This window comes from Leptonychotes weddellii, chromosome 6, assembly GCF_054177405.1.
Source record: "Leptonychotes weddellii isolate Sample4059 chromosome 6, ASM5417740v2, whole genome shotgun sequence".
NCBI lineage: Eukaryota > Metazoa > Chordata > Mammalia > Carnivora > Phocidae > Leptonychotes > Leptonychotes weddellii.
In genome coordinates this window covers 81,316,164-81,343,229 of record NC_138374.1, presented here as the reverse complement: position 1 = coordinate 81,343,229, position 27,066 = coordinate 81,316,164, and the positions used below count along the sequence as shown (strand labels likewise).

The window sequence follows — 27,066 nt, the reverse complement described above, 5'->3', positions numbered from 1 at the left end:
TCTCTTCTAATTGATAATTGTTTGTATATAAGAAGGATATTTATATATTAACTTTATAACCTATTAAATTCTATTAATGTATTCATTAGTTTTTAAAATTGGCACTCTTGGATTTTCAGAAGAATTTATCTTATACAAGTAGAGATATCATTACTCCTTTCCTTTGCTGTTTTTATTCCTTTAGGGGTCTTCTCTGTTATATTGATTCATGCCTCAGATACAGTGTTAAACGGTAGTGAGATAGTTGATATGTGTATAGTTTTTCCCATTAAGTAAGATGTGGGCTTTTGTCCTGAGGTGTATATATAGTTTTATAAAATAAGGAAGTATCCATCAATTCCTATTTTATTTAGTGTTTTTAATCAAAAATGGGTGTTACGTTTTGCCAAATGTGTTTTCAGTGTTTAGGGAGATGATCATATGATTTTTCTCCTTAGATGTATTAATATTGTGAATTGTTATTGATTTCCTAAGAATGAACCATCCTTGCATTCCCCTGATAAACTCCACTTGGTCACAGTGTATTTTTAAAATATGCTGCGGATTGGATGTGTTAATATTTTATTTACTGTCTTTGCTTTCATATTCATATGCCCATAAGCATTTTTGATTCCTGCTCCCGTGTCAGCTGCAGTGCTCTGCCACATTGTAACCAGGGAACAAAGAAGATGAAAATCCTGCCCTGGGGCAACTCCCAGTCTAGTTTAGAGACAGACAAGGAGCCGGAGTTTGAGAGCGGTGTAGGAAGTTCTGGACCACAGGCTGGGTGGGCTGCCAGGGAGCAGAGGGGAGGCTAGAGCTCCTTTGGCAGGTGGATGGGAGTTCGGCTCACTGAGCACAGGACAGCACCGACATCCAGCTGGAGGGAATGGCAGACATGAAGCACAAGAAGGTTATGCACACTGTGTACCCTTTGGGGAGCTGCAGGGGTGCATAGTAACACAGCTGGTGCATGGGTGAGTAATGCACTGGGAAGATGGCAGGGGTTAGGATGAGTGGCCTTGCAGCTGGAGAGTCTCGTATGACCCTGTAGGCCTTGGGCAGCTGTTGATGGGCATTCGGGAAGGGAACGAGGTGATCAGATATCCATCTATGACAGGTTGCTCTGACAGTGAGGGAAGATGGGCTCAAGAACGGCGTCGGGGAGCGCATGAGGAGGCCCCTTGCCATGGCCTGGGTGATGGAGGGTGCAGGCCTGAGCTAAGGCAGTGCAGTGGGAATGGGGTGGCAGCTTGGACCAGACAGATGTTGTCCATAGAAAACCCATGGGGATATGGGACAGAGGGAAAGGAGGAAGATGAGGGCTCTCCCTGATTTCTGGCCACAAGGGTGAGGAGCTGCTGCCGTTAATTGAGACAGAGAGTACAGGAGGGGGTAAGGCTTTTGTTCTTGTGGGTCTAATTTACGAGGATGGTTGTGGATCATAAAACTGTTCTGGGCCCTGTAGAGCTTGAAGAGGAATGTTCTGGTGGGTCCCAGTGGGATTCAGAGCTGGAGACGCGGGTCTGGGGGATGTTGGCATGGAGAGGGTGGTGGCATCCCCTGAGGGTGAGCTCTTCCCAGAGAGTGAGGCTGTGGACAGTGAGCAGAGCATGGAGCTGTGGGACCAGGGACATTGAAGGCACAGGCAGCCTGAGGAGTCAGGAAGAGAAGTCAAGGAGAAGCCAAGAGAAGGGGAGGAAACTCGGAGAAAGTGGTGTCATGGAAGCAGAGAGGAGCAACTTCAGAGGGAGGTGTAGGTCAGATACCTCAGAGAGATCCAGGAGGTAAGCACGGAGGTTTCCCTTGATTCCATGAATCGGAGGTCTCTGGGGATCTTTGTTGGAAGAGTTTCTGGTGCCTGGAGAAAGGCGGGCAATGACCGTGTGTCCAGGAGTGGGTGGAGAGGTGAGGACATCCAAGGTAGCATTTGAGTCATTGACGACACTAAGAGGTTAAGAGATCCACTTTTGAGGCTCTTATGACCTTAAAAAGGAAGTTCTGGGGTCAACAAACTTGGGTGCAAAATCAGGTCACGTCACTAAGTATGTGACCTTGGGCACAGCCTTTCTGAACTCGGTCATTCTCCTCCTTACAGTGGCAGAAGTGATAGGACCCCAGCGGGGTTGTTGTGAGGGTCTGTGAAATGGGCGAGATGACAGTCAACCTTCACTTTCTGTTTATTCCAGTGACTTTCTCTAGGAAGGTAAATTTTATAAAACCAACCTTCCTACCTACCTTCCTTCCTCCGTCCCTCCCTTCCTCTTGTCAGTGGTCTGACAGCAAAATGGAAAAACCGCAGTCAGAGCCAATGAGCTCATCTCCTTTTCCATGTCTTCACCTCCAAGCGGATAAAATGCTCATTTATTCCTTTGTAGGGTGACTCCACAGAAAATTTGGGAGAGCTCAGTTGACGAAAATAGCCACTCCTTTTAGTTGAGAAGCCATGAATATGGAGTGCTTTTCCCTGTCACAGATGGAAATCCCTTCTTTGAGCCCTGCCCGGCTCAGAGGCCCTCCAGGGAGCTTGGCAGACTGCTCGTTTGGCATTCGCACTCCTGAACAGAGAGCGTGCCTCCCCCAGTGAGGGCGGGCAATGCTGCGGATCTGGGTAGCACCAGGAATTTGGGCTTATCTGCTTTCCCATCCGGTTTTATCGTTCGCAGACAGTTTTCTTTGCAGTTATGCTTTGCTGATCCTATCGCATCGATTCTGACCAGACTTTGTGGAGGAGTCTGGAAATATAGACCCCCTCCCCCACCAAGCGGTATTTCCTGCACACGTTTCAGCTCTCAGAGCCTTCTTGTAAACTCTTACCCAGAAAGGGTCAATATTCCTGTGCTGCTGTGGGGGTTAACATATCAGAAGGCTCTGGGGTAGCATGAATTCTTTTGATAAGCAGAACTATATCTAAATATATCTTAAGTGTTATAGGCCATGTTGCAGCTGAGGGGCTATTTTGACTCACCATTTCTGCTTAATGGAGTTTGAGTTGGACATTGTTGCCAACCACAAAAAGATCTTGGAAAAATGTTTAGCTTTCCACCCACAGCATGGTTTTAAAATCTTTGATAGTTCTTATGTACAAAATGTCTATTTTTATTTTTTTAAGGATTTTATTTATTTGAGAGAGAAAGTGCGTGCACAAGGGGGGGTAGGGGCAGAGGGGGAGGGAGGAGCAGATTCCCCGCTGAGCATGAGCCCTTTCATGCGAGCCCAAGCCCGTGTCTGGCTCCATCCCAGGACCCTGGAATCATGACGTGAGCCACTCAGTCCCCCCAAAATGTCTTTATTTTTAAAGTGTCAACTGCAAATAATAAGTTAAATCTCCTTTGCCACCACAGAGGTGATGAACATAAGCTTTCGATACTTCTTTATCTAATCTGAGTGATGTCTGAGATTTATAATTGTTAATTCAGAATTTTTTTTCTTTTCTGGGAACTTAAAGAGCTTGAGATTTTTCCGTGGTGTGATTCCATTTTTTAATTAGCAGTGATGAGCAGCTACACTTCCCCATGAAACACTACCATCTTATTTATCGCGGTTGCTTTCTTTGGAGATAGAATTGCTGCTTTCTTACGCCCTGCTCCATCTACGTGGTGGTTTCATGTGGCAACGGGAGACTGACTTATTAACTGAGTAGGAAACCAAGAACAGCCCAAAGCTGTGGAGCTATCTAACCAGCTGGTTGCACAGAAAATAAACAGCCAATCAGGCAAACGGCTAACAACCACACTGCTTAAGAAAAAGGATCAGCTGCCTGGTTCAGCTGTGTGCCTTTCTGTGGAGGGACGTCCTGGTCCTGAGCATGGTGGCTGCCCAGGTGGCCTTGAATGTCTTCCCTGAAGGCCCCCAGCTGGGACTGGGCGCATCACATCTCTGCCTAGCCAGGTGGCATGGCCATGGGGCTGAGGGCTAGAGGGAGAAGGATGGCAAGGGGAGGAATAAGATGAAGGGGAAGAGGAGGAGGAAGGACGAGAGAGGGGTGACAGAAACAGGAAAGAAAGGGGTGGGGGGTTGGTAGGCATTGTAGGTTGTCGACGATCCCAGATGTTTAGATGAGAAGGGACTGTCCTTAGATGAGGAGACAGAGCTGCTGTCTTGTCTGCAGCACTAATTAGCACTGGGATCCCGGCAAGCCAGCTTGCGCTTCATCCCTCCTTTGTAAACCAAGAGGGTCAGAGTTGGTGGTCTCTGCAAGTCTCTGAGAAGCCGGAGAGGAGCTCCCGGGCTATGGCGCCCAGTCCTTGCTCCCACATTCCGGAGGGATATGCTTGACGAGGCCCTAGATGGATTTCTGGCCTAACTGGGAGCCTGAAGCTGTTCCTTGGGTTGCCACGTTTGTGGGACTCCCACCACCGGCCAACCAGGCCTGCCCCCCAGGTTTGCCCATCCACACAGGGGTGCTCGCAGCACCGTCATCCCTGAGGTTCCTGCGTTTGGAATCTGGACCATAAACGGGTAGATGGGATTCTTCCTGTTTCCTAATAAAGCTGTTTACGTCATTGTCTTCTGTGTTTGTACACAGAAATAAACTTGGGCAGACAAAAAGACAATTGACTTTATAAGAGCAATTTGGTTAAGGAATGAGAAAAAATATTGCCTTAGATATAGAGATGCTTATAGTTAGGTTTTGCTTTTTTTTTTTATACACCCAACATCACCAAATAATTTATTTGGAATCAGAATTAAAAGAGCATTTGACAGCTGAGAAATGTATGTTTATTCTGATACAGCTGTACAACTAATCTAGGACAAATTACCAAATACATTTTACATTCTTTCTTCAGGACTGGGGTTTTTCGATGGCTTCAAATTTAGGATCTTCAGATTTGAAGTCCGGGAACATATTCTTGTCTGCTTTACCATACATTTGCTTAAGCTTAAAAAGCTCCCTCTCTAGGTCTTGCTGGTACTCTGGGCCAGTATCAGTGGCTCCTCCAGATGCCTGTCGCTTAGTTCTGTATTCTCTAATCTTGTCCACGAAGAGTTTCTGTACAGGATCAAGTTCCTTATTAAATGCCACTGCTGTAACACCAGTGTTCCTCCTCAAATGAACTGAGACTGCAGACCGAATGAGAGAGGAGAACCTGAAGAGCCTCTGAAGAATCAGGGTGATTTTGCTGCTTGCACTAGGTCCTGAGCTGCCACGGCCTCCGCGGCCACCACTGTCCTCGGCTTATAGTTAGTTTTACATGAAAAAAAATCTGTCATACTGATTAGGATTTATTTATTTTAAAGATGTTTATTTGTTTATTTGAGAGAGAGAGAGAGCATAAGCAGAGGGAGAGGCAGATGGAGAAGCAGACTCCCCACTGAGCAGGGAGCCTGATGCAGGACTCCATCCCAGGACCCTGAGATCATGACCTGAGCTGAAGGTAGATGCTTAACTGACTGAGCCACCCGGGTGCCCCTGATTTGGATTTAGAAATAATTTGGGGGGAGTTCATCCTGGGTAGCAGTCCAGGCACACCAAAACTCCAGACATTTCATTCATCTTTCTTTAAAAAAAAACTACATCTGGGGGCGCCTGGGTGGCTCAGTTGGTTAAGCATCTGATATCACCTCACGTCATGATCCCTGGGTTCTGGGATGGAGTCCTGATTCAGGCTCCTTGCTCTTCAGGGAGTCTGCTTTTCCATCTGCCCCTCCCCCTGCTTGTGCGCTCTCTCTCAAGTAAATAAGTAAAATCTTTTTAAAAAACCTCTACATCTAGATTTTTTTCTAAAACCTTTCTCCCCCCTTTGGTCCCCCCTTTTCCCTCTGCTCCTATGAATGTTTAGACAAGGCCTCAGTTGTTTAGACCAATATTTACATCCCCCGAGCCCACGACCTGGGCGTAACAGTCCCGTCGTTTTGAAGGGTGGCCCGCAGTCAGAGGAGGTGGCAGGTGGCCGGCTGGGGGGTGGACAAGGTCCGTTCATTCATTATCCATTTTGTTTTTCTTCCCCGACAACTAACCCAGCTTGTCTTTAGCCCGTCCGCTTCCTATGAGATGTCCCCCTCTTATTTCAGCTGTAACACTTGGTATGTGCATTGTCGTCTGAACACCACTCAGGGAGCCCTATAGATACTAAAGCAGAGCTTCATCTGACCTTGAGCGGGATGAGGACAGTGGTGCCCGCACGGTTGAGGGCAGGCACAGAGCAGCGGGAGTGTACTTGACCCTCCACATTCTTGCACTCGGTTCTCTGCACCAACCCCGGCGGAGGCTGACTGCACACCTTGCCGCCGGGCACGCCCAACTCAGCACTGCACACCCTCCGCGTGTTTTCCTCGATCGTGTTCCCAGATGTCAGAGCCTTTGTTTCTCCTCTCGTCCTTTCCCCCTAAATTTGCTCCGGTAACTCTTTCTGGAATTTCTAAGAAGGCTTTCCACCCTGCTGGGCAGTGCACGTGCGCGCATGCGTGTGCTCACTCTGCAGGAGCCCGGGAGGAAGCCCGCAAGCTGGTAATGCGGTAGACAGCCGGTCTCAGGTTTCAGACATTGTTAGGCTCGAACCTTTATTGGAGGCCAAGGCAGCTCATAAAGCGGGCGGTGCCATTCCAAGGGCACTGAGCGGGGAAGGATGGCGGACTGTCTGGGCGGCCTGCGAGCGCAGGAAGGGGAAGCCCGTGGCAAGTCCGCTAAGGATGGCTTGACGAGCATTTTTGCAGCCAGGGTGGCAAGTGTAATACAAAGGTGTGGTTTTCCTAGGCCTCATCAGGCTCCCTGCTTCCTGTGTGAGGCAGCAACCCCGGGGAAGGAAGTTGCTGGCTGTGGGCTTTTTCTTGGTGGTAGTTTGTGCTAATTTACTTTTTTTTATGGAGTACTCCTTGCTATTAGTGATTCTCCATAATGGCTCTTTATGGTGGTCAGGAGGAGATAACAGAATGATGGAGAGGTGTGGGGGGCTGCCGGGGATCACCCGGAAAACCTCTGGCTCCCGAGGTTCCATCAGGCTCTAGTAGGATTTATTGTTTTGCCCATAGTAGATCTCCTGGACTCTGAGCCCTGGAGTGTGGTCATGGTATTATGAATTTTACATTTTGCTGGGATCTGTGCACCCACCAGACAGTAATTTTTTTTTTTTTGAACATGTGAATTCTCCAGGGATTTCTGGCCTTTGGGGAAAAGAAAATCTCCCCCTTTCCACTTCTGTATGATGGAAACATCCTGGGAGATGAGGGAAGAGGCTGCTGGAGGAGGGGATGCTGGTGGGAGGATATGGTGAGGAGGGGCGTGATGCCTGCCCCCTGACCTGGCCTCCTGTTCTAGAAGAGTGAAATCCACAGGGATGAAATGTGAGCGTGGCTCCTTCACCGGCGTGGGTTCCAGTCTAGGTATTTCTGGATCAGCTAGTTTGGAGGCCCTTGAATTTCTTGTTAGTTGCTATGACCTTGTTTTTGCTCCATTTCATGTGGTTGTATTCATTTCTGGTTTGGAGAATAACAGAAATGTGGGAGTGCTCACCAGATGCTCAGAACCGTCCCAGGTATTCCAGGGAGGAAGCCTGGTTTCACTGGTCGGAACTAAGCCAAGAGGGCAAGCTCAAGGCCACACGCCCGGACACGGGCCCCTGATTTAATTTCTGCCTTCATCCGAGAGTCGATCTGCACAGTTGATACGGCACTGCCTCTGCTGTCTGGTGAGATGGTGACGCATGCTCACATCCAGGCTGGAGGCGGGTCTGCAGTAATGAAGGAACCCCGCTCCCTCCAAGGCTTGGATCTGCCACGCAGTGAGAGGGGAAATTCACTAGGCTGGTTTCAAGTCCTCTGGGGCAGAGTAACAAGGAAGTGGGCTGGTGTTTTCCCCAAGACATGAATGGGGTCGCGCTCGTTCTGAAAAGAAACACAGCAGTGTTCACTGCTCTCTGTAGAGCACACATCAGTGTCTTTTTAAAAGGATCACGAACTTTCCAAGCCCTCTTTATAATCCTTACACAGGGCAAAATTCAATATAATATGTCAATTTAAATGAACACCATGAATTTTTAATGTTATCTGTCACCTCTACTCCTGGACACCTCAGAATATCCTTTTGAATCATTAGCATTTCATAATCCTAGAACTATAGCAGAGAAGGAGCCTTAGAGGTTATGCAGTCTCGGGTTACTTTTGCTATTTTTTTTTTTAAAGATTTATTTATTTTTTAAAGAGAGGGAGAGAGAGTCACAAGCTGACTCCCTCCTGAGTGCAGAACCCAACATGGGGCTCCATCCCACAGCCCTGAGATCAGGATCGACAGCACAGAGATCAGGACCTGAGCTGAAACCACAAGTCGGATGCTCAACTGACTGCACCACGCAGGTGCCCCTGGGTTACTTTTGCTCTTAAGAGCATGGTTCCTGCAGCCAGACCCCTGGGGTGTGAATCTTGGCTCTGTTATTTGTAGCTCTGTGGACTTAGAGGGACTTGCTGCTTTCTGCCTCAGTTTCCTTACTTGCATAATAGCATTAACAGGAATAATTACTTCATTGGTGTGTTTTGTCTGACACATAGTAGGCGTTCACTAAATATTAGCATCCAAACTGCCATTTTATAGAAGAGAAAAGTAAAACTGGCATCTCTAGATGGTGACCTCCTGACCCCAGGATTCATTCCACACAATTAACACCCAGTGTATTTATTTTCTACTTCTCTCATGCTCCATGTCTGTCCATCTCTCGGTCTGGCCAACATTTCTTTGGCTGTTACTGTATGGTGTGTGGTGGCCGGACTTGGCACCGGGACAGAAAGGTGGTTAGGACACAGCCCTGCCCTTGAGCCTCCCAGCCTGGGGGGTGGGCGGGTGCTGAGCTCCAGGCCACCGTGCTGTGGCCCTTTCACAGCGTCCCTGCAAGGGATGGCACGGCCAGCTATGGAGTGGGCTGAGATGGTTTCCAGAAGGGGTGACGGCCGCACTGAGGCTAATCAGTGAGTAGGAGCTGGTGGGCGAAAGCTGAAGAAGGCGAGGTATTCCAGGCATCTCACAAACAGAGAGGGGCTGCAGGAGGCCTGAGGATCGCAGTATTGCCAGACGTAAAGTGTCCAAAGAGGGGAGCCCCTACACCGCCTTCACAAGAAGTTAAATGACAACGTGAGCTTTATATGCCCGGCTTAACAACCAATGAAAGCACGTCAGACAGCAAGATCGCAGTGCTACACCACACAGCTGCATTACTCAGCAGCCCCGAGGTGAGAGCAACCCAAGGGTCCGTCAGCGGGTGAGTGGACAGACAAAATGTGGCATATATACAATGGAAGGAAATATATAAAATACATATATATTAATATATATAGTATTTCCTTAATATACAAAAAGGAAGGAAATTTGGACACCTGCTACCACGTGGATGAACCTCCAGGACATTATTCTGAGTAAAATAAGCCAGTCACCAAAGGGACAAATCCTGTGTGGTTCCACTTACAGGTGATGCTTAGAGTTGTCAAATTCATGGAGACAGAATGGTGTGGAGTGATGGTTGGTGGGGGAATGGGAGGGCTGGGGGGAGGGGGATGGAGACTTGACGCTTAATGATAAGGAGCTTCAGTTTGGGAAAATGAAACAAGTTCTGGAGATGGATGGTGGTGGTGATTGCACGAACATGGGATGTACTTAATGCCACTGAACTATGCATTTAAAAATGCATTTAAAATTTTATGTTATGTAGACTCCCCCCCGCCCCATGCCACCCACAGCAGTGTAAACTGTGTCACAGAATAGTGATCTAGGGGCGCCTGGGTGGCTCAGTCGGTTAAGCGTCTGCCTTCGGCTCAGGTCATGATCCCAGGGTCCTGGGATCGAGCCCCGCATCGGGCTCCCTGCTCGGCAGGAAGCCTGCTTCTCCCTCTCCCACTCCCCCTGCTTGTGTTCCCTCTCTTGCTGTGTCTCTCTCTCTGTCAAATAAATAAATAAAATCTTTAAAAAAAAAAAAGAATAGTGATCTAAGGGAAGAGACATCCCTGTGGATTGCCTGGGCAGGAACACTTTCCTCCAGTGGCTCGTGAAGGGTGATCATGACAACATTTGTTGGTCTGACCACCACCTGCTTCCAAGCACGTTATGTGCAATCACATTCAATCCTATGATTGGGTATGGTTACTGTCCCCATTGCACAGATGAGGAAACTCAGCAAGGTTAGGGACCCAGCCCGTGTCCTGCAGTGGATGTGGGGCGGGGATAGGATGGGGACCTCCCTGTGAGCCTCCCTACAGTCCCGTGGGAGGGACGGGGCCAGGCGAGGGCCTGTGGAGGGATGCGGGAATTGGCCCCTCACTGCCACTTACCTTCTGAGAAGCAGCCTTTTTATTTGTGCCTGTAAGAGTTTGAAGGTTTTACACGGGCTGTCATCCTCACTGAATAAACCCATGAGGCTGGCCAGTTCATCTTTTTGAGGGCAGCACGTTAGTGGTCACCTGCATAATAGTTATTAATATAGTACTATGATTATATTGCACATTTTGCAGTAAACTAAAAAAAAAAATGACTTATTAGCTCTTAGGTTCTTGACAGCGATATGTTCAGTGGCAGCAACTCTCTTCTGAATTTGCCAACACATTTTATTGTGGGCATTGTGTTTTTGGAGTTGGACCAAACAGACGCCTTTAAAGATTCGATAGGTGGATACAACCTTATATTTAAATAGCTGCTTTTTTGAGGTTACTGTACTGGACCTTTGCCACTTGGTTTCCCGACTCTGTAACATTCCTTACAGGGATGTGATGGCTGGATATAGGGGTGGGGGGTGGTCTGTCTTAACCTCATTTGACAAACTGGAGAAAGAAAGGAGAGAGAGGCCAAGAGATCTTTCTTCGGCCCTGTTCAGCAAGTGTTTGGACACATCTGCTCCATGCCAGGCACTGTCTGGGCCTTGATCACCGTCACCAGTGAGCTCACTCAGAGCCTCACTCTCCTGCCTGCTCTCTTCTGGAGCACTGCCGTTCTGAGTTGGTGGGATTTCAGGGCTTCACGAGATACTTGCCGTTTTATAATAGGTGTCTGACTCTTCCCAGGTTGCGGGAAGGGAATTTGGCCATAGCGTCCCTTACCCCCATAGCATCGACATCAGACTCTAAAACCCCCACGCTTTTCTCGCAAAGGTTCTCCTTCAAACCATTCTCGTGGGTTCTGGCTAATATGGAGTTTCTTCTGGCGGCTCGTGTGTTGCTCACTCCTTACTGCCTTTCCTGCTTGAGACGTCCTGCAGGGTGAAAGGCTGGAAAGTGGCTTTTGTCTGAGGCAAAGCCATCCACGGCACAGTAACTGCTTTCAGATGCTGCCGAGGTGGCCCAGACTCGGGATGGTGACCTGGAGGTGAAAGGCTGCAGATCCCATTACAGCCTGGAGCCAATCCACCTCCAGACTCCGGGGCGTTTGGGCCAAGAAAGGAGGAAGGATAGGGTGACATAGGCGCTAGACAGCAGCGAGAAGTAGGCATGGGAAAGTCTAAGAGTGGGGCTTTAGTCTCTAGAGACGTTTTTGTCAAAGGCATTGCCTATGTCAATACAAAAATATCAACGATGCAGTCCTACAATCTTGGAACATAGGGTGCGTGTCTAGAAGCTACGTGTGTATTATCTGTGAACATATACGGTAGAAGGACGTGAATTACAACGCACTAGGTTCAGACGCGGGTTTTTGTTTTTTTTTTTTCTTTCGATAATCTCGAGAAAGGGTGAAGTCTTAGTTACGTTGTTTAGCGCCCCCAAAAAGGAGCGCAGGTCCGAAACCATCTTAGAAGACTGAAACTCTCTTCCTTGCCCGGTCTCGGGTCCAGTTGAGCCTCCTCCCCTGGGCGTGGCTGGTGGGTCACCGTGCTGCGGGCATGACTGGCGGGGGGCTCAGCGAGGTGGTGACTTGAACACAGCCCCAGAACAGGGAGCTGCAGGGGGTAATGAAGTAGGAAGCAGGGTAGCCTTCTGACCGTGAGGATCTCCATGGCTCACCCTAGAAATACCAGCCTGCGGCCGGTTTCCATTGGCTGAGATCCTTTGAGATTCTGTCAAGTAGAGATTTGGGAAAAAAACAAAAAACAACAGGCACAAAAAATTAGAAGATATAATTTTGTGGCAAGATGTAGAGAGTCACTGAGTCCAGCTATGATCTGAAAAGAACAAAGAGGCCATAATCTAAGTTCTGAGATCTCTTTTATTGTATTCCTGTTTCCTCAAAAGCCTCTTTTTGTTTGTCCTCTAATTGTTTTCTCTTCCTGGCTAGAGTTCAAAGGGTAGAGCCGCAAGCATGGAAATGTTGCTTTTATTGAAAGTGGTGAAATTGTACCTCCATTTTTATTCCCTGTGAGACAGTGGGGTTACTTTTCCAAAAAGGTTTGTTTGGGAAGAAATAGATCTACGGTCTACGGAGACCGTACCAGAATTTACTAGGAAGTAGGAAGTATTCTGTGGAAGGGGGCCAGAGACGTTCGAGAAAGACGCATCCTTGAGGTCTAGGCTGGGATTTTGGTTCTTTTCCTCCTGGCATCCCCTCTGGTGTCTGGGATATTCTCCTATCCCAGATTTCCCTGTGTGTTTGCTATAGCTGGGCCTGCCCTCAGTAGCCAAAAGACTCTGGGCCTGCTGGTCATCCGTACCCACCCCTGTTAACTCCCTGGATTAAAGCTGCCCACCATTGGGAGGGAGGCTGGCAGCCGAGGGCATAGAAGGAGCTGGAGGCCCTGACAGGTGTTATGTAATGAGCCACATCAGCTACGCTCCCCAAGACGCTGGGGAGGCTTGGGAATCTCGTTCACGCCTTTCATGCTCAATATAAGGCTTCGGGGACACCCGGTGGGTCACTCCTGCTTTTAACTGTGCCTTCAGCTGCCGTGGGGGCTACGGCTGACAGGTTGGGCCCACAGGTGATGGTGCCGCTGAATTTCAGATGATCCTTCTTTATTTTTTTTTTTAAAGATTTATTTATTTATTTGAGAGAGACAGACAGCATGAGGTGGGGTGGGGCGGCAGAGAGAGAGGGAGAAGGAGACTCCCCGCTGAGCAAGGAGTTTGATGCGGGGCTTGATCCCAGGATCCCGAGATCATGACCTGAGCTGAAGGCAGATGCTTAACCCACTGAGCCACCCAGGCGCCGCTGAATTTCAGACGATGCGTTCTGTGACTTTTGTAGGAGATGTGTACTTCTGAGCAGAACCCGGTATGAAGCATTTAGTACTCTGGTACTTTGGTGAAGAGGCAGTTTGCAGGGAGCTGTGCCGTGGTCCCTGCAGGCCATTTGCTGTAACTTCTGCAAAGACAGACAACCCTGCCTTCATGGATCCCTAGTTCCCTCTGAGCAAACACTATCTTTTAACAAAGGAGCGTGCTAAGTAACCCTCCTTGCAGCTATTCCTGGGTCGGGGGTCATGAGGAGCGTGGGCTAGTGTGGGTGCCCTTGAGCTTGACGTGGCAGCTCATCAGGGCGGCCAGGGGAGCTGATGCGGACATGGTGGTGGCTGGCACCCGGGCGTCTGGGCGAGCCGGCCTCCAGGGAGCCACTCGCTATGGCGGGGGGGGGCGGGGCAGGCGCTGGGATTCATTGCCTTTTGGTTTTGATTTTACTTGTCTTCTGGTGATGGATAACGGTGGTGGAAGTTTGGGCCTGTTTCTGATTAGTGAAATGACCCTTCACCTGAGACTAAGTGCAAAACGCTCTTCTGAGCCCCCTGAACCCAGGTTTTTCCGATGGTGAGTTTAATGGGCTCCGGGCCTGTGTTTTGGCTGAGAAAATGAAAGACGTGGTGTGTGGGGGATTGCAGCTTTTTGTTTAGAGAGAAGGAGGAGGGGTCACACTGAGCTGGTATAGGCTCCGCTTGGCTTCCCCTCAGGAAGGGAACGCTGCAGGTGGAGGGCCGGCTGGGGGTACAGGCGGGGAGTGTCTGTGGCTGCCAGATGAGGGCACCATGCATCCGGGCAGAGACTGCCTTGTCCCTTAGGAGAGGACCGTGCCGAGCTCAAATCCCACCCCACCTGTTCTGTTACAGGAGACAGCCTGGACACCACGATGATTTCTGTGCCTGGAGCTGCTTCTTCAAGCGATTCTAGAACATTCAGGAAATAGTTAGAACATCTAACATGTGCCGGGCATTGTATTAGGAGCTTGGAACTTTCAAGTACAACCAAATAACTGAGTTTGACCTTGGAGCTGTTACCCTGGGTTGAGGGTTGTGTTTATTTATTTATTTATTTATAAGGATCTTTATTTGTGAGAGAAAAAGAGAGAGATAGAGAGAATCTGAAGCAGACTCCACGCTGAGTGTAGAACCCAAGGTGGGGCTCGACCTCACAACTGCGAGATCATGACCTGAGCAGAAAACAAGAGTTGGATGCTCCAGCAGCTGAACTACCCAGGCGCCCCTGGGGCTGCGTTTTAAAATAAAAGAAGTGCTGCTCAAGTGCTTTTTTCTTAGTCTTTTCGGTGATCAGATTCTTAGTCAGCTGTGTCTTGGTGGTCTTTATTCTAAGCGTTTTCTTTTTTAACTGTGGTAAAACACACCAAGTTTGCCATCTTAAGGGCACAGTAAAGCCTGAAGCACGTCCACACCGTGCAGCCGTTTCCCCCGTCCACCTGCAGGTCTTCCTCCTCTTCTCACACTGAAACTCTGAACCCGTTGAACAGCTCTCCATTCTGCCCTCCCTGCTTTAAGTTATTTTGAAATAAAACAGTGCTGGAAGCACTCCAGAGAATGCTCTCAGGAGAAAGACCTAAATGATTCATTAAATCACTCATTCACTCCTTGAACATCCCTCTCGGCAGCATCCCGCATGTGCTGCTCTCTGTGTTACATGTTCCAGCTTCCAAACCACATGAAACCTGGACTTTGGTCTCAAGAGGTTGATCAACTCGTAGAGGAGACAAGGGTGTACACAAATGGGTCCTTAAATGGGTTACAGAGGCTGCAGGGCAAGCGTGGAGGTGCCCCGGTACCCCAGATCCTTCCCAGTTCTCAGTGTGGGAGGGGCTCCTGTCTCTCTGTCCTCGGTTGGAGCGTCCAAATTTAGGTGCTGGGGGCCATAGTCCAGTGGCTAGGAGAGGGTACTGGTGTCACTTTTAAAAATGCACACACCTGCAGTGCAGTCCTGAGCCCAGGTTAGCCTTTCTGGCCAAGGATGCTGGGCGGGTTTGTGGCAGTGGTAAGTTGGGGGGCTGTGGAAAGAACCAAACCCCAGCCATGGGAACATACTGCCCAGAGCGGCATCTGGGTCCCTCTGGAATCAAGAGCAGACTCTTGTCCTCAGCTGGGGGTAGGTGGGTGGGGGTCTGCCCCCCACGCCCCCAGCCCAGCCAGTCGGAGTCGGAGACCTGTGCCCTGCCTGTTACTTAGCCGGCTCTCATAGGACCTTCTGCACTGCACTTTGTTCTCTGTCTCCCTCACACACAAACTCAATCCCTCCTCTCCCTTGAAATCACTTTCGTGCTGTTTAACCTCTCTACTCTGGTCCCCCTTCCTCTGCTGCTGCTTTTATGGTGGTTTCCACTGATGGATCACCTGGAGGAGATGCCGCCGGCTTTGTGAGCAGCAATTAGTGCTCCCCCCGAGAAGGGGCTCGGTTGCCTGGTGGCCTTGGCTCGCAGGACGGATCGGGCCTTTCTCTCTTCACATGAAAGTAGGTTATCGATGAGCTCGGGTGCCAAAGCTTACTGCACGGGCTCTTGCCAACCCCTCCTGATCTCATCGTGGTGTACATTTTCAAGATCATATCACATTAGCTCAGGAGAATTCAGGAGAGAAAAATGTACTAGTAAAGCAAAAAAAAAAAAAAAAAAAGGAGAGAGAAGAAAATGATGATTTCTTTCATTATATTATAACCCAGATGAAAATGAAACTGACTCCACCGGGCTGTGTTCTGAGAGAACCCGCAGAATGTATGTGTGGAGGTGGGTGGGTTATAAGGCATGGAGACACCTAGCCTCAGGTTAAAAGGACTTTGTGTTTTGGTTTCTTCTTTGGATTCCTTGTAGGATTGGTTTTCTTGGGAAATCATGATTTTAGGGAAAAGATGAGACAGGGTGTGTAGCTGGCAAGATCCTTCCAGTGTCGGCTTTGTGAGACACGGAGGCGGTGCCGGCCACCGAGGGCGGGCTGGTGCTACTTTTGGAGACCAGGTTGTTTGTTGTTGGCCAGACTGTTGCACACGCAGGAATGTGGGATCATTCTTTTCTGTTTTTCAGTAGCTTTACTGAAATACAATTTACATGCCATACAATGCACCCATTTTGAATGTGCAGTCTGGTGGGTTTTAGTATACTCCCAGAATTTTGCAACCATTGTCCCCAGTAATATTAGAACATCTCTGTCCCTCCCCAAAGAAATGTGATGCCCATTATCAATCAGTCCCCATGCGCCCATCCCCTCAGCCCCAGGAAACCACGGCTCTACTTTCTCTCTCTATGGATTTACCCATCCTGGACATTTCTTATGCATGGGAATCACGCACTACATGGTATTTTGTGACTGACTTTTTCACTCAGCACCATGTGGTCAGGGCTCACCGCATCGTAGCATGGAGCGGAATGGCATTCCATTGTGTGGATATACACACTGTGTACCTGTTCACCAGTGGATGGCTATGTGGGTTATTTCCAGTTTTTCGCTATTATGAAAAACGCTGTTGCGAACATTTGGGCATCAGTCTCTATGAGGACATATATTTTCCGTTCTCATGGGCTGATACTTGGGAGTGGAATTGCTATTGAATGTGGTAACTCTGTGTTTAATGTCTTGAGAAACTTTCAAGCTGTTTTTCAGTGTGGCTGCACCATTTATGCTCCCGTCAGCAACAGATCAGATGTTCGTCCTCCGTTGTCTGTCTTTTTGATTCTAGTGGGTGTGATATGGTGTCACACTGTGGTTTTGATCTGCATTTCACTAATGACTAGTAAGGTCCAGCATCTTTTCGTGTGCTTATTCATCATTCTTAGGTTTTCTTTGGAGAAACGTCTAATCAAATCTTTTGTTCATTTTTTAGTTGGGGCTTTTTGTTGTTGTCACTGAGTTGTGAGAGTCCTTTATATATTCTGGGTAGAGGTTCCTTATCAGATATGTGATTGGCTGGTGTTTTCTCCCAGTCTGTGACTTATCTTTTCATTTTCTTGATGATGTCATTTGAAGCACAGATGTTTTATTTTTGATGAAGTCCAACTTACCACTTTTTCTTTTGTTGCTGTGCTTTTGGTGTCTTATTTGAGAATTCACTGCCCAACTTGAGGTCATGAAAATTCATTCTTGTATGTTCTTTTAAGAGTTTTATAGTTTTAACTTCAACTTAGGTCTATGGTCCACTTCTTAATTAAGATCTTTCACTTTTCCTACAGTAAAAAATTTTCCTGGACTCATTCAGGTTTCAGTAAGATAGATGTGAATTTTCTTTGATGCCCTTTATTTTTTAACACAACATACCTAGTGGCCATCTCATGCTGGGTAAGCGTCAAGACTGAGGAGATGGCCGTGAGAGTTGGCACGTGGACAGGCGGGGGATAGATAGCCCTGCCAGAATCTTGCACGCGTCTTTGGACGGATGACGGGGAGAATGGTCACACGGGCAACTTGCAGGCAGGAGATGGACTCCAGGACCTTGGCACTAAGCAAAGGAAAGCTTGACCTCTTGACCAGCATCACAGGTGACAAAGCAAATGAGCCATCAGAGAGAGACCTTGTGGGATGGCACAATTGAGTCGTGGCTCCAGGGCAGTCTGCCAGGCAAGCTGTCGGAAGGGCAGGCAGTGATCAAGATTTTTGCTGGGGTGCTGTCATGTAGTTACTTGATAAAGCTCTCTCTCCATTCTTGCTTTCAGTGTTTTGAGGTTTCTTTTGCTTTTGTTTTTTTGTTTGTTTGTTTGACATCCTGCCCCTCACCCTCCTGCAAAAGGTGCAGGAGCTTTCTTAAGCACACCTTTGGTTTCCCTCTCAAGTCCCCCAAGGATCAGCTATAACTTTTGGGGAAGGGAGGGGGAGAGGTGAGATGCTAGGCTTATTTTTACCAAAAACCAAGACCAGTGGCACAGGATGGAAGTCACGAGATGCAATGACCTCATAGGATGTTCCCTCCTGAGGCATGAATCATAAAAGCAAGTTGAGTGGTAGCCTCTCGAGATGAACTTTAATACTTTGTAACTTGAGTTCCAGGCCAGGTCTCAAAACAGTTTGGGCACATTGCCAGACAGAGCTCAGCCCTCTGGCAAACTGAGTGATAGTGGAGAGCGTGGGTTGGTCTTAGGTGCTGATCTCGGTTGTTTGTACACATGCCTGCAGACCATCATCTGTACACACAAGTACGCACTGTGTGCACATTCTCTCCACGGAAGCTCTGCTTCATGTTTAATGTTCTTCCATCCACCACTTGAGTTTAAAATCTTGAGGGAAGTACTGAAAATCAAATGGGGTCATCTCTCCTGCATGAAAATAAGAAGAGAGCCAGTATTTAAAATTCTGCGTTTGTGTAACAAGTCAAATGTGGAGTACCAGTTCTCATCACAAAATGATACATGTCCATGGTTTACCTTTGGAGAGCAGGTTCTCCTTGGTGTAATTGAAATGAACTTTTCAGAATTCTCTTATTAAATATGGAAGCACACCTAAACCTCCCCACTCCCAGGGTACAGACCGAGGCTGTATAATATATAGTAGATGATTTTTAGCAAATGTGGCTCTTTGGTTTCTTCCTCCGAAACCCCAGAGGATTGACGTAGGTTTATTACTGCCACAGTAGATAGAGATGTATTGCTGAATGCGTCTCTTGTTTACATCGAGAAAGTCTTTCCAGGGCACTTAAACATTTCTCTGGGTATTTATATCCCTGTACAACAGGAAACCATATGATTCTAGATTGGAATCCAAGACACTCAAACCCACAGTTAATTTTCAGAGCCAAATTTTTTGTATTGCTTCTCTGGGATTATGCTAATCATCCAATTCAGATTCACTTCAACGCACATTTTTGAGAGCCTGCTGTGTGCTAAGGCGGAGCTGGAGATACCTGATAAGATGTGGTTCAAGAATGGTATAGCGAGGGGAGAGTCTGGACAGTATCCAGAGAGGCGTGTTGTGTTGGGACTAAGTGAATCTAAACATCCTTTCCTAGGTTGTCTCACTGCTCTGAAATCAGCTCTGTGCTCCATCAACGAACACTGTCGTCTGCCTTTTGTCTTTGCAGAGCCTGAGGGGTTGCCCTTTGCAGTCTTCATCACAGGGGTGGGCCGTCATCTGGTAATTTAACGACCGACATCAGGAATTCCCCAAAATAGGAGTTTACTCATATTTTTAATGTTTATATTTTCTCAAATTGGGTCCCCCCTCCCCGCCCCCACATGTGCTGGTTTTCTAAATAAGAGCAGCAACAAATCCCCCCACGACGAGGTGTAGGCAGAGGTGCGTTGTGGAGATGCTGGGGGCATCCCCCGAGAGTTGTGTGAAACCTTCCCCAGCAAAGGATGGACCTGCTTCCTTACCTCAGGCCACACGTCATGCACCAGCACCTTCCTTGGAGTCTTTATTTCCCACATTATTTGGGTGCAACTAACCCAGCAAAGCAGCCTTAGTAAGTTATGCCCTGGGATAAAGCAACCTCACTGTGCCAGTGAGGAAAAGGGAATTTCAATAACTGTGTAGAGAGGAATGCTGTTGTTTGTAGAGAGGAACCCTGCAGGGCAGTGGGAGGTCCCAAGGTCAGGAGTCAGAACTCCTAGGGGCTCTCGTCCCACTTTCTGCTCTGAGAGCCATGTGATGAGGAACTTACCTCCAATTTGGTCTTCCATAGAGTGGGAGTCTTCATACCTGTCCTGCTTACCTTTTAGACAAGAATCAAATGCAATAATTGAAATGTCTATGAAATTAAAGTGACATCATTGTCATCATCACCACCAGGGGAGGTGTGATAATATTGGACAAAAGGTCCAGTAGTTTTCTTACAATTGTCCAAAATAAAAGATAATAAGAACTTTGGATAACTGGTGGGGTTTTTTTGTTTGTTTGTTTATTTGTTTGTTTGTTTTAAGAGAGAGAGTGGGGAGGGGCAGAGGGAGAGAGAGAATCTTAAGCAGACTCCACGCCCAGTGTGGAGCCTGATATGGGGCTTGATCTCATGACCCTGAGATCATGACCTGAGCCGAAATCAGGAGTTGGTTGCTCAGCTGACTTAGCCACCCAGGCCACCCGGATAACTGGTGGTTTGGCTAATGAAGTGGAGTGTTTCTTTGGTCACTTGCTTTGGACTAGCCCAAGAGACAGTAAAAGGGATGATTCGGGTTCTTGTTTTGACCAGATGCTCAGTGCCTCCTCTTGTGCTTTAGGGGAATGTGGATTGGAAGGCTCTTGGCATTTCAGTTTTGTGACAGAATGAGTAGTCATGGTGGGGTGGGGGTGATGAGATGGTAACTTAGTGTTCATGGCTTACAAGCTAATGTTAAACAGTTGGTTATTAGAGCATTTATTAGTCATGTGGTAGGGTCAGTTGGTTAAGGGCATTGAAGGACCAACAAAGGATTTAGGATTAATTCATGTTCTTGGGCTCAAGACTGAGCTGACGATAATTTGTGGTTGAGGATCACCTTTCTGATCTTGGAGAAATTCAGGTTTGAATGTGTGAGAATCTGACTGAAGATTGAGACAGGAAACAAGGTGCAGATTTAAGACCCTGTAGGACATAGACATGGCTTGTGAGCTGCATGAGGTGGGGGGGCGGGTAGTGAGGCAGTTGTAGGAACAAGCAAAGCCCACCTCTCTCTCTCTGATAGCCTCTGTTTGCTCTAGGATTATGTTTTCATATTGTCATGTTTGGGTTGGATTTAATAGCTCAATTTAGGGAAGACATTTTAAATTTCCCTTTATGCTCTGCAAACTACTAACAAGGTAAGTTTTGAGAAACTAGTTCTCAAATAAATTCCGCTTGCACAAACATTTTAAACTTTAAAATTGTGAATCGTGTGCATTGCTGGTAGGAATGTCAAGTGGTGCAACTGATAATAGAAAATAGTATGGTGGTCCCTCAGAAATTAAACATAGAATTACTGTACAACCCAGCAATTCCTCTTCTGGGCATATACTGAAAAGAATTGGGAGCAGGGACTCAAACATATATTTGCACACCCATGGTCAATAGCGGTTTCATTCACAGTAGCCAAAAAATGGAAGTACCCAGTCATCCACTGATGGATGAATGGATACACAAACAAACTATATATGTGACATTTTAACACACACACATAAAATTCAACCTTAAAAAAGAAAGACCATTCTGAAATGCTACAACATGGATGAATCTTGAGGACATTTTGCAAAGTGAAATAAGCCAGTCATAAAAGGACAGATATTCTGTGATTCCACTTACATTATGAGTCCGGACTGGTCAGACTCAGAGACAGGATGCAGAATGGTGGTTGCCAGGGTCTGGGTGGAAGGAACTGGGGAGTTAGTGTTTAATGGTACAGAGTTTCAGTTTGGGAAGAAAAAAAAGTTCTGGAGATGGATGGGAGTGAGCACAACAATGTGAATTACCACTAAACTGTACACTTAAAAATGGCCAATATGGTAAATCTTACATACTCCACAGGAAAGAAATGGTGAACTGTTCTCTTGCATTGGTGATTTTTTTTCCTTGAAATCCTGGCAAATATAGATTCTAAAATTCTTCTCTTACATTTTCCAGTTCTGGAAAGTTAACTATGGTCATCCTTTTCTTTTTAATGTCATTTGCTCTATAAAAAAAAAAAAAAAAAAAAAAAAAAAAAAAAAAGCAATGACATTTCCTAGGCTAAACACACCCTGTTAACATGTTCATTAACATGCTGCAAAGTGTAATTTAAAGTTTATCTCACTCTGTTGTATTGTTATACCACAAAGAGGCAATGTGTACATCAGGTTTTATACTAGCAGTTGGACTGTCTTGAAATGTGCGTTTGGGGGTGCACTCAGGACTTTGTGGGCCTAAGGCTGTGGAAATGTATGGGTCCTTTCTTTCTGAAGGAGACCCTAAATTCAAGGTAAACCTCATCCCTCCTGTGTGATGCTCCAGAAGTTAGAACTTTGTGTCTTCTCTTTGTGGCCAGGAAGAGGATCATCCTCGCTGCAGTTGTGAGAATGTTAACGGAAGGTGAAAGTTGCTCAGAGAACAGCCCGTAGAAGGGCTCCAAGCCGGCTGCCCATGTCACCAGGACCCCCTTGTCCAGACCTTCCTCTGTCTGTACCAGCTGTTATCTGAACCAAGCCACTTGGTTCGTAACCTTTCCATCTGAGACTGTCTCCTGGGCCTTTTGCCCGGAATTACATGGCATGCGGTCTGGACTCTTGATCGGAGGATGTGGGGTGTGGCCTCATAGCTGCCCACAGTGGAAACAGTCTCATTTCCCCAAGAGCAGTGTCTGCTGATTTTGAACACACCAGTTCCAAATTCCCGTGCCAGTGTCCATTTTCCTTTTCCCTCCATAAGATTCCTGAAATGATTGTCTTACATTTCTCACCGATGTCACTCAAACTTCAGCACCTTTGTAAAGCGTTCTTTGATTTCAAGAAAGTGGCCGTTTTCCCTTAGTGTTACAATGCCTCAGTTGCCCTATAATAGATGCATACCAAATATGTGTAAATATCAACATTTGTTTATTTGTGATCCTAGCTTTTATTGTGATAAAGTATCACCGAGATTTGGAAGACAGTTGGAAAGAAGCTACCTTCTAACATGGACACTAGTAAAATCAGCACCTATTAGGTGATGTCATCCATGTGTAGAAAACCTTTAAATGAATCCATTGAAGAAAGGATTGATCAGGGATGAGTTGGTATGGCTAGGATGTGCTTTCTGGAAGATAGGACTGGATCATTACTATGAAGATACATTTATAATCAGCTCAATTGAATTGGTGGTGTCACGGCCGACCAAGAAGAGAATTAAATGTTATTTGTCTGCGTGCCTTAGAAACCTCCAAGGGTGAGGGTGTTTGACAATTGATTATATGCATAAAATAATCCCTGGAAGGAGGGCAGATATCCAGCTGCTGTGTACCAGAAAAGCCTGCCTGGCTGTTTATGACCCTTGCGTTTCCTGATTTATTGGGCACCTTTATTGATGGGTTGGGCATCTCTTCTAATTATAATTAGTCAGGGCCCAGGTCAGAATTTTCTGTCTCTACGAATTTGCCTCTTGTAGGTACCTCATCGAAGTGGAATCATACAATATTTGTTCTTCTGCAAACACTGTTAATTAACTTGACAAAATAACGATGAACTTAATCACTGTAATAATTATTTCAAGATTCCATTAAATTGTGAGCATTATTGTCCTCAAGATGTAATTAAAATACTGTCTACTAAAATAAATTTTAAATAGGTAAGAGAATTAAATGTAAGAAAAAAATTAAAAATATAGAAAAATACAGGTGATTAATCAATGGATGGAGAAGATTCTAAGCTGGAAGGAATGAAAGACTCCCCCATGTTCTATGTCAAATATGTCTCAATAAATAAAAGGGAGAAAGACAAAAAGAGATTGGAAGGTATCATAAGAGAATACAGGGACGGGTGTGATGCTACACATGCATTCTGTATCTCAGAAAACAGCTGAACATTGGGTAAATAAAACCAGTCTGTAGAGGATGTGAAAAATTAGAACACAGTGTTACCATACTTCATATGTAATTTCTTTGTACACGTTTTTAATGTAAACAGCAAGACCCCAGTAGATAAATGGACTAAATTTATGTACAGACTTCGCAAAAGGGGAAGCACAAGTGGCCAACAAATTCAAGGAAAATGGTTCAGCCCCATTAGGAATCAAACACATGCAAATCACAACAATACCAAGATGCCAGTTTTGATTCAGCTTTGCAAAGCTTTTTAAAAATGTGATATTCTTTCAGATGGCCAAGGGCACGACGATAACACCTGTTTTGGAGAGCAGTTTGATGAGCCTTAAGGTTACTCTTTGCCGGGCGCCTGGGTGGCTCAGTCGTTAAGCGTCTGCCTTCGGCTCAGATCATGATCCCAGGGTCCTGGGATCGAGTCCCACATCGGGCTCCCTGCTCAGCAGGAAGTCTGCTTCTCGCTCTCCCACTCTCCCTGCTGTGTTCCTGCTCTCGCTATCTCTCTCTCTGTCGAATAAATAAATAAAATCTTTTTAAAAAAAAAAAACTGGCTTCTATTTAAAAAAAAAAAAAAAGGTTACTCTTTGCCTTTGACCTAGTAGTTTCACTTCTGAGAATCTCGCTGAAGGGAATAATCATAACTACAAAGATCAATGCACAAAGGTATTCCCAAAAATATCATTTCTGATTATAAGAAACTTAAATGACATGTTCAGCATTATAGAAATGGTTAAATGAATTATGACCAATCTGATCAAACACTGTGTGGTCATTTAAATGAAATTTATGAAAAGTTTCCAAGGCACAGGGCGAAGGCTCATGGTGTAATTGACGCTAAGCGAGTAGAAAGCAAGGATGTGGTGCTCCATGGGCAGCATGCCCATGCTCTAGACAATTAGAAAGTTCTCAGGGAAAAAAAAGTGATTGACTTTGGCTAAAATATTAATGGAACAAGGTGAATGGCTGCTAATCTTGTATGATAAGCTGTTTTTTGAATTTGTCACAAAGGGCACATATTATTTTAAAATATTTAAAAATTTGGTTCATTTTGCAAAAACTCCATTCTCATGTACCCATTTTTGGGACTTACATATTGGATGAACCTAGAGAAGTTACACAGTTTTCAAACTTTATATCCCACTACATGATCATCTGTACGGCTGGCTTTTTAAAATAATACAATCTTGCAGAAGAGAGGGAAGAACTGTGTTTATTTCGGGTGCCTGCACAGCCCACAGTAACTCCTGCCTTCTGCAGGGGGAGGAGGCCAAAGAGAAGTCACCAGTTTGTGTACCATCTCCAATGTGCTTGACTTCTTGATGCCATTGTGCTCACTAGGCTTGCAGTCGGATATGATGTTGTCTGTTTCAGTTGGCTTTGTAAGAAGAAAACGGGGACGCCTGGATGCCTCAGTGGGTTAAGCATCTGCCTTCGGCTCAGGTCATGATCCGTGCTGGGCGTGGAGCCTGCTTGAGATTCTCTGTCCTTCCTACCCCGCCCCCAAATAAATAAATCTTTAAAAAGCCACCTTTGCGTTCCTGTCTTGCTGCACTTGCATATCTTCCACCTTGGGTTTCATTTCTGTCCCTGCAGCCAGGCAGGTAATCCAGGATCACGTGTTACTTTGACTCATGTGGGCAGTCTCAATTATGCCCATGTTTTCCTGCTGCTCATTTGGTACCCAGTTCGGGGAGCGTTCCTCTTTCTGAGGTGGGAATAGCATTGTTGTTTTACCCTGCTGCTGTTTCTCCATTGTTTAAATAGCAGGTGTGCAGGGCTGGCGAGCTGCCTCATCTGCACCTGCTGGTGTGAGGTGTGCTGGGTGGGCTGCACCCTCTAAGCTGCGTGTTGCTTGACATCCTTGGGAGAAATGGGCCACAAACGTGAACCTGTGATTTTGCTGGGGTTGAGTGTCTGCATTTGCACTCGTGTGAAGTCCTTGCCTTTGATCTTCCCAGGCAGGTCTTCTGGCCCCTCCTGAATGCTGAGAGAAGGAGGCAGGCCTGCGTATGGCACCCCGGAGGAGTCGGTGGCTTGTCGTGCTCCTGCGTGGACGGCAAAGCTCGGGAGCCCTTGCCTGGGACTGAAGTGATCTGCTAGGTCCTCAGGCTGTCCTTCTGTGGAACAAGGATCCTTCTGGTGTTCTTCTGTCAGGCATTAGGACCTTCTGTGTCATGGCTATAGATACAACACAGTGGTTAGATGCTGTCCCTATGGCGAGACTCTGCTTAACAATGCCACCCTTCTCCTGGTTAGGGAGGTTTAAAATAAATGGTCTTTTGTCTCCTCCCCAGCAGCTACTTTGTGGCCGAATCCAAATCCTGCCTATTCTCACTCTGGATCAGGATGTCTGCCTTCCTCTTAGCCTGCACCTCGGCCTCCTGTCTGGTCTCCCGAATTTTCTTTTCCATTCCTAATGGCTCTGAGCACAACGTTCCCTGTGTTTTTCAAGTACGTTTTAAAGGGTGGCTCTTGTAATGTCATGGATCTGCTCAAAAGCCTTCACTGGCTCTGTGCCGAGTGGTGAACTTAATGCAAATTCCTTAGGCCCCCAGGTCTCCTACCCCCATTCCCAAGGCTGGTCCCCTGGATGTGTCCTGTGCCCCAGGCCAGTGCTCCGGAGTCACCTGGAAGACTTGTTAAAACATGGATTTCTGGGCCCCACCCCCAGAGTAGGTCTGCATTTCTAACAGGTTCCCAGAGAGGCTTTGCAGACCACAGTTCCAGCCAAACAGTCTGTAGTCTAACGGACCTCAGACCCTTCCTTGAATTTCTTTTCACTGCTTCTTCCTTCATTTTGAGTACTCCCCTTGGCCCATTCTACCCATCAAAATCCTGCACGTTCATCTGAGTTTTTTCCAATGCCACCCTTCAAGAAGTGATTGTCAGTCCCTCCAAATCCGAATGGCTCTGAGCATGCCTTCCTTTGGCCGCAATCCTATTACCTCTTTTATCAGAGCCTACCAGGGGCTGTAGTTATTTATATTCAATCTTCTTTTCCCCTCCTGGATGGTAAACTCTTTGAGAGAAACAAAGTAGAACTCCTTTGGTTTTGGTGGATAAACAATTTTTTGAGATAAGAAACCCCACTTCTAGTTGATTCTGTTCTGTTTTAAGGTTCTGTTTTAAAGGTTCTGGCAAATGCTTTGAGACTCTTAAAGGGCGGGGATTATATCTTATTCATATTTGAAGCCTCTGCAGCACTTGACTAATTCCTTGTCCATAGTAGGCCCATAATAAGTATTTGTTGAATGAATAACAAGCTTAAGTACTTGAGATACTGCAGGCCTGGAGAAATAAGGAGGAAGCCCTGCCTAGCCTTCTCACTTCTCTGCCTGGAATCTTCTTTTAAACTGTGGGCCTTCTAGGAGAACATTTATTATTTTTAATGAACTGGTGTGTGGCATAGTTTAAACCTATTTATTATCCTTCCAACATGTAGCCTTGAATAGTCTCCATCGGCCAGGAAGACCTGAGGAGGGCGGGGCCTGCCTCATCCCCAGGATATTACTTTTCCAGAGGAGAACGCTTTGAAGAAAGAAGACTGATCTTTTATTTTA

The 27,066-nt window shown here is 46.7% G+C and overlaps 1 protein-coding gene and 1 pseudogene across 2 annotated transcripts in view; one reads left to right on the top strand and one right to left on the bottom strand.

Annotated features, from left to right (window-relative positions):
• KIF26B (kinesin family member 26B) overlaps positions 1–27,066 on the top strand; it is a 412,513-nt gene that overhangs the window by 8,857 nt on the left and 376,590 nt on the right. The window lies entirely within an intron of this gene.
• LOC102733434 (ATP synthase peripheral stalk subunit F6, mitochondrial pseudogene) lies at positions 4,635–25,917 on the bottom strand (annotated as a pseudogene).